Genomic DNA, 8,667 nt, shown 5'->3' with positions numbered 1-8,667 from the left:
TACTATGATGCTTGATTTATCATATGTTGTACTCTGTTTGACATGTGATACTAATACAATTCAAAATAATGTATGTACAAATATTTTTGCTTTTGTTTAACATAATTTGGAAAAAATTGTAGCGTAATTTCAGAATAGATTCGAAATTCTAGATTCGAAATTAAGTAGCCTGTTCTAGAATATTCTAGAATAGCCAGGTATTCTGTATTGTGCATCCCTACGTGAGGTACCAAAGGACCCATAAGCATGGCATCAAATTTATCCTCGCATTTAAGAAAATGAACTAATGCACCCTGAGAGTTTCATGTAGCAAACTTGCAGAGGGTTGAAACAACTGATTCAAATCCCTGAAGTTAAAGTTTCTCATACTTTTGTGTAACTTCATTTTGCTGCTCAATGGAAACTATACAACTGTTTTGCAGTGTTTTATTTGACTACACATGTTGAGCATTGAACGACCTTGACTTAATGTTATTTTTATGTTTGTAGAGTTTTATATACAGAAATTATACTGTATCACATCATACTTCAACAATGAGAAAAAGATTTTGAGTATGGTATTGTAACAAGCGACAGATAAGTGAGAGTTGCAAGAATCTTTGTGGTTCTCTTGGGATGATCAAAGAGTAGACCTGCTAATCTCGGTGACCAGACTTTCGTCATTGGTTCAAAACCTCTAGTTTAAAAATATGCGAAATAACCAAAATGAAGCTTTTTCAGTCTAAGGATAAAGATTTTCACAACCAGTTAATTTTGTACACAAAAGTAGAAAAAGAACAAAAACAGCAGCAATATGAGGATTGGTAAAGTTCTTTAGGCATACACATGACCAGTGCTTTCTTACGTTATAAATATCTGATTTAAGAAGAGTTGTTTTTGTACGTTATAATAAGCTTGTGCCGGAATTGAAGGTGGCAGTGTTGCACAGGTACCATACTACAGTACTGTAACAGTGAGCTTCTTCAGAAGCAAGAACAGGAAAGAAATTAGAAAAACAAAGTTAAAGATCTTGTAAATTACTTAAGGATTCTGTGAAAATACTTCTTTATCCTGTGTCGTAAAACAAAGAATCATGCAATATTTCACTCTGCCATTGAACTTGGCCAAGTCTCTTGCAGAATAATTACTTGGTGATAATAATGTATATCTTGAGTTGTTTTGTTACTTTCAGCATTGGAAGCCAATCCATTCAGAGTGTGAGGAGGTCCAGAATTTATTGCAGTGTACATGTCACATAAATGAATAATTGAATATGATCAGACTATGATTTTTGTAAAATTAAAAAATCAAGTCATACATATTACATACCCTACAGTACTAAGCCATGAGTTGGTTGAAAACTATCCTTACTACAACTTTATAGAAATAGAATACTACAATGCTGTTGTTGATACTGGAATATTTATATGCAGATAAGTTACTAACTGTTGCTTGATAATGAAAGAGCGTAAAAAGGTGCTGTGATTTTGGTGAAAAAGCTGGAATTTTTCTGAGAAGATAAGGAAACCTCAAACACCTACTATTTCCTTGTGGAAAGGGTAAGTTTTAATTGTAGTTTCTTGCTTTACAAAGAGTGTGGATTTGAGGTGATGGCCATGATTGGCTTGCTTGTTATACCTAAAAAAGAACACAAACAGTTTTATGATAGGTTGTGGCTATATTTACACTATATAGTGTAAATATAGCCGTAATAGTGTTGCCAGGTAGTAAGGAATTCTGCCCTAATTTGAGAAAAGTTAATCTTAACTCTGGCAACACCTGTCACAAGCAAAATGGCAAATAGCGTGTAAATATAGCCACTTCTTTTATGATAACTACTTTTTGAGTACCGTACAAGGCGTACATGCATACAGGTTCTTGTATTTCTGTATTGTGCAAGATTGTATGCTTTTTAAAGTACCATACCACAGGAGTATATATATTTGGCATCAATTTTGCTTTGGTGACCACACAATAAGTATGAAGCATTCTCCCTCGAGCAAGAAATAATGTACATATGCTTCTGTGGAGTCTGAACAATTTGAAGGCAGCATTTGTTATAACATTAAGAGTACATGCTGTATATCCAAATTCTAGGCTTGCTATGACATGATCTGATAACTAAATCACACAAACTCTGATATTGTAATAGGAAATGTTGAACATTTTGCTTGTGAATGACGTAAATAAAGTATGGCAACATTAAAAGTGGTTGAGTACTTGTACATATAATACATTTGATATTTTTCTAATTTGCTAAACTTTTCTTATGATTATCATGAAACTGTCATAATCATGTTAATAGTAGGGTCATTTCATTATAATTCATCCAGGCCATGGAACCATAAAATTTATAATTGTCCCATTTTTTCACAGTTTAAAATGCTTGAAATTCTGAGTTATTTGGCACAAATTTTGTCAAAATTGGTCGAGCGGTTTTTGTTTTATTGCTATTTTAATGTTTAACCACCAGGTGGCGATTTTTTTAGTGAGCCGCATAAAAATGCTCATATCTTGGGACCTAGTTGCCCAATCTTCATAAAATTGGTATCTATCCCCCCAATTTCAGGGATGGGCTTTCCAAAAATGAAGGTTAAAATGAGCTAGGAGTTATACTTTTTGTGATATAAACATTTGTAGTGCTTCGATAGCATGGCCGATTTCGCCATGCGGCCACACATTTTTTTCAAAATTTTTTTGATTATTATTATTAGCATAGATGTTATATTCCAAAAATATCTTTTAAATCACTTACAATTCACAACCTCATAATAAAAATTGTGCACAAAAATGCAGAATTTTTAAAATAGTCAAAAACATTGGATTTTATTTTTTTTTTGAATTTTGGGATAAGACTTTAGATTTCATTACCACTACTTGTATTACAACTATTTTATGAGCAGAACTGTAGTCAAGCTTTCTTCTCAATGCTAATATTGACGTAGATAACTGACTCCTATTCTAATAATTCTACTTTAATCACTAACAATTCATCAGCCCATACTGGGTGGTCCGCCCCTCCCCCCCCCCCCCTCTTACTACGCCACTGTATGTCAAGCAAAGCATAGTAGTATAATACATTATTACACAAAGTGAAGGAGTCAAGACATAAAGATGAAGGAGTTTAATACATCGAAAGGATGTAATGAGTTTGTCCGATGTGGGAAATAATTATATCATTTTCCAAACATGTCTCGCTGCTACTGGTAGGACAGTGTGCACTGTGCACAGTACAATTGTGTTACTTTAATTTGTCAGAAGTTACATTAAAGAACAGCGACAGTCTTAATAGTAAAGTGAGTTATATGCAACAATCTAAGAAATACATAACAATCTGAGAAAGAAAGTACATTAAAAAATAAAGTCACACCATTCTGACGATATAACTACAAGTCTATACACTTCTGCTATCATTTCTGAATTGGAATACAGTATATAGGCTTTGTCTGCACTGATCATTGTAAAATTACATACATACATCATTGTAAGATTATTAGTGCCAAGAAGTGTACGAAACATTAAAGATAGTTTTAAGTGACTTTCTGCAATAAAATACAATTAAAAAGGATTCAACAAACCTATAGTTTTGCATGCATAACTAGTGCATCCCATTTTGCATTTAACATTATGTGACACTGGACAAAATATGCTCACTGCAGAGCCATTACAACATGTGAGGGGCAACAATCGGAATGAATAAAAACACAATTGAACAAGGGCCGCCATGCATGTAAATAAACCGACAACCACGGTTTCTACCATGTAGCTAAACATGTGAAAAGCAGCATGAATTACTATGCAATTGAACACGGGTTGTCACTTGTCATGCATGCGAATAAACTGCAAACCACGGTTTCTAGCATGTATTGTACAGTAACTAAGCTCTGTGAGAGGAAGCAAAAATATAAATACAACATAAATGAACAAAGGTTGTTGCACACTTGGACACATAGAACAACATGCCATTATTGTAACATTAGTCAAGACCTAGACAGCAATTTCAGGCAATCAAACCTAACCTAATAAAAGCCAATCAATGCTCTTCTTGAATGCAAATGAAGCGACGATTCACAGTTGACAAATGAAGCGACAATGCTAGCGAATTGTGAATCATCTGATACGCGCTTAAAACTGAAAGAACCAATACAACTTGACCTAAAGTAATGGTATCCACGAGTACCAGGCACAGTGCTTCCACGCTGGAATCTTTGTTCAAAAGTGGTCATTTTTTGCCACAAATCATGGTAAATCTCCATGTGACGGGATTGATGGAGTAGTAAAAAGGAAGCTGGGTAACGAAAGTCTAGACAGACCAACTGCTAACCAAATTTTGACTGCTGCAGCTGCCTATCAATACTGCTCTGAAGCTGTAACAAGTGTAACTTTCTTCTATATAAAAGCTGAGGAACTGGTGCCAGTGAGAAATACTCAACAAAGTTTCCAGCGTGGAAGCACTGTGCCTGGTCCTGAATTTCTTCAATCCAGATGATTTTGGACAGTTTCCACTATAACAGGCAGAATATACACATTTTCGGCTTCAAACATGAAAACAGTGAATCGTCGCTTCATTTGCATTCAAGAAGAGCATTGATTGGCTTCTATTTGGTTGGGTTTGATTGCCTGAAATTGCTGTCTAGGTCTTGACTAATGTTACAATAATGGCATGTTGTTCTATGGGGTCTGCTACTATTCGGTGAGTCCGATTCGGTGAGTTCGATTCGGTGAGTCTGATTCGGTGAGTTCCTAACTTCTAACCCCTAACCTTAACCCCTAACCCTAAAACGGCAATGATAATTAGGCTACGGTACCCAAAAATTAAAAAAAAAAATTGAAAAAATCCCCCGTTAAGGGATCGGACTCACCGAATCGGACTAACCGAATTGGACTCACCGAATCGGACTCACCGAATCGGACTCACCGAAACGGGCCATTCCGTGTTCTATGTGTCCAAGTGTACAACAACCTTTGTTCATTTATGTTGTATTTATATTTTTGCTTCCTTTCACAGAGCTTAGTTACTGTACAATACATGCTAGAAACTGTGGTTTGCAGTTTATTCGCATGCATGACAACCCGTGTTCAATTGTATAGTAATTCATGCTGCTTTTCACATGTTTAGCTACATGGTAGAAACCGTGGTTGTCGGTTTATTTACATGCATGGCGGCCCTTGTTCAATTGCGTTTTTATTCATTCCGATTGTTGCCCCTCACATGTTGTAATGGCTCTGCAGTGAGCATATTTTGTCCAGTGTCACATGATGTTAAATGCAAAATGGGATGCACTATGTGAAGAAAGGGGCGTTCTTCCCGGCTATCAGCACAAGGCTGAGCACTAGGGTGATGACTAAATTTTTTTTTGAGGAAATCGAAAACGCCTGCTATGGGAAACGATGAACTTTTTTATGTGTACTAAGAATGTGAAATTTTTTTTTGAAAATTTTTCAAAAACCTCCCCCACCAATTGATATTTCTGACGTCACTTGGGTACATTTTTCTCCTTTTTTACTCCTTATGCATTGTTTAAACTTGTTACAGACTCCTTACCATACTAAAAAGGTGGCCCACAGTATGGTGCAGATTTAAAAAAAAAATTGTCGAAAAAAGTCAAGGGGGTCCAGAGATTTTACCCTTTTTGTCATTATTTTTCGCAACAGCGCCTCTAGCGGAAAATTTTTAATTAGTGTAACTTCAAGAATTCTTAAGCGATTTCAACAAATTTTTTTGTCAGATGGTTTATTTTTGATACTGGGTGACTTGGTAGTTTGTTAGTTGTTGCATTTTTATCACTAGATGGCAGTAATTTGTTTTTTTTTGTGTAAAACTTGCAAAATCCTCAAATCGACTGCATGATACCCAGATTTATCGTATATTTCCATGTTCTTTTGCAATGTTTCAATATAATCAGTAAAAATTACTCTACTTATTTTCCTAATGCACTACACATGACTCACAATCAGTTACTTAGTAATATGAATGGCAAATTGTATTATTGTGACAAAATCATTTAGATGCAGTACAGGTGCACAAAGTATTAATACACACAATACTTTGTCCTTAACAGCTTTACAATTTGTTGCATGCAACAAATTTCACACTCAAATATTTTTCTTTGGTGCACTTATGGAGTTCTTTTATCAGCTTAACAGCTCTTTCTGCAATCATATTCGAGCGAAGGATGTCGAGAACAGAGCAATCCTGGTTCCAATGTGTTTTCAAGCATTTCAGTGCACCGTTACACTTAACATAAAACATATTTGTTAAAGCCTAATTTACTGTTGGTATTGGTAGTCCGGTATAACCTTGAACTATTTCATAAACATTGTTTTGGCTATTCAAGAGTAGGCTACAAATTTGACGAGGATGATGCTTTTATGATATAAATAGTACCGGTACCACAAAGTTACTTCAAAATATCACGGTTCAATAAGGTTAAACACTAGTTTTACCTACTTTGATTCCTTCAACAGCCAATAACAATTTTGGGTATGCCTCCTCTGAGTATCTTTGGTTAGAAAACCATTGCTCTTGCCATCCATTAGCAATAAAGTGACATGGGATTTCTAATTTTCCTCTCCATTGTGGGATCAAGAAGTATGCAATTAAAGTATAAATTGCTCGTGAATTCCATCTAGCATTGTGCAAAGAAGATAGTTTTCTCCATTTTATTTGAGGAAAAACATGATGCAACTGTAAAATTATGAATTTTAAATTGATTTATTAGAAATTCTTTAGTAATCTTACAGCACAGCATGTTCAAATTTTAGCTCACCTTATACAATTATAAAGAACGACGCAGCTCGTATAAGAATTTAAAGTCATCTCTCCAACCAGGATTTTCATTGATGTTGACACAAACTTCTCCACTGTAATATCTCTGCAATTCTTCATATCTTTCGGAAATATCATCAATAAACTTGTAATTCAGAGTTGGTTTTGTGGAATGTTTGCTGACAAAGAAATCCAAGACATGCTTCAGAATTCTGTTCAGTATATGGTGTTGACAACCAATATATTGTGGTCGATCCAGTCCCATCTCTACCATTTTTGTTTGTAATTTCACCACTATACCATTTAGTCGACCAGTAGGCCTATTCACAGCGGTTGTGTCACAAATAATCATTTTGATACTGGACCAGGTTTCATATTCATTCAAAATTCGTTCCAATTCATTATAAATATCTTGAGCAGAACCACTTTTGCACTTAATTATTCCAAGTTTGACCTCATTTGTTTCTCTTTGGAGGCAAACCACCTGAAACTCCTCCCCAGACAACCTTTTTCCATCAAAGTGGACACAGTAATATTTTCCTTCTTTCAACAGCAACTTTATTTTATCATTTTTGTTGTTTCCAGCTCTTATAACACTACGTCACACGCCAGACTGCGATGGAGTAGGGAGAGTAACCCCTTCTTCATTCAGAGTGGAGCACACACCCGATGCTTCGTGCGTGGACAAAGAATGGCGAACCACCATTTTTGTTGCTGACAATGTTGACGATCTCATCTTCTTTTCAAACCCATCTTCTTCTTCTTCTGATATTGTGCTCTCGAAATCACTGGAGGCCCTGTCACTTTCAGAATCGCCATCTTTGCTGGACTCATGATATGCAATCCAAAACAACCAGTTAAGCAGCCCCAACTCCAAAACCCAATACCGGTAACTAAAAAACTAACCCGATAACTAGGCTAACTTGAATTCAATTGCATGATAGGGCCCTAAATTGCATGATATAGGCCCATTAAATAGACCAGGCTACACTTTCAAGATTTTATGTACAGTGCAACAAGCTGCTAATAATTAACAGATCAAATGATTTCAATTATTTTTTTAAATTACTAGCAACTTCCAATGCTATTAAAAACTCATGTCTGGTCTAGCTTTATAGGCTATCAGTTCAGATATAAAGCACTAGTGCCCTCTAGTGACAAAAATATATCAAAATAAAGTAACAATAAACCTCCTCAGCATTTAAAATGAGCTTATTGACAAAAAAATTTACCGAAATCGCTTAAGAATTCTTGAAGTTACATTAATTAAAAAATTTCCGCTAGAGGCGCTGTTGCGAAAAATAATGACAAAAAGGGTAAAATCTCAGAACCCCCTTGACTTTTTTCGACAATTTTTTTTTCAAAATTTTCACCATACTGTGGGCCACCTTTTTAGTATGGTAAGGAGTCTGTAACAAGTTTAAACAATGCATAAGGAAGAAAAAAGGAGAAAAATGCACCCAAGTGACGTCAGAAATATCAATTGGTGGGGGAGGTTTTAGAAAAATTTTCAAAAAAAAATTTCACATTCTTGGTACACATAAAAAAGTTCATCGATTCCCATAGCAGGCAAAAAAATTTTTTTTTAGTCATCACCCTACTGAGCACTCACTAGTACAGCGAGCAGTTGCGATTCGCTAACCATAACGGTGTAGCTTCCACGCTAGCCATTCAGACCATCCAATCAACAATATGTTTCTCGGCAGCCGATAAACATGGGATGCACTAGTTATGCATGCAAAACTATAGGTTTATTGAATACTTTTTAATTGTATTTTATTACAGAAAGTCACTTAAAACTATCTTTAATGTTTCGTACACTTCTTGGCACTAATAATCTTACAATGATGTATGTATGTAATTTTACAATGATCAGTGCAGACAAAGCCTATATATTTCAATTCAGAAATGATAGCAGA

The 8,667-nt window shown here is 35.3% G+C and overlaps 1 protein-coding gene across 1 annotated transcript in view; it reads left to right on the top strand.

Annotated features, from left to right (window-relative positions):
• Positions 1-1,416: 1,416 nt before the first annotated feature.
• The window catches only part of LOC145764971 (brefeldin A-inhibited guanine nucleotide-exchange protein 1-like), a 50,894-nt gene continuing 43,643 nt past the window's right edge, over positions 1,417-8,667 (top strand). Inside the window, exon 1 of the mRNA XM_082576689.1 lies at positions 1,417-1,538. The gene's annotated coding sequence lies outside the window, so the exon portion shown is untranslated. The remainder of the gene's footprint in view (positions 1,539-8,667) is intronic.

This window comes from Aplidium turbinatum, chromosome 2 (assembly GCF_918807975.1).
Source record: "Aplidium turbinatum chromosome 2, kaAplTurb1.1, whole genome shotgun sequence".
Classification (NCBI taxonomy): Eukaryota; Metazoa; Chordata; class Ascidiacea; order Aplousobranchia; family Polyclinidae; genus Aplidium; species Aplidium turbinatum.
Note: the sequence above shows the minus strand (reverse complement) of the source record. Positions and strands in the feature narration are given on the sequence as shown.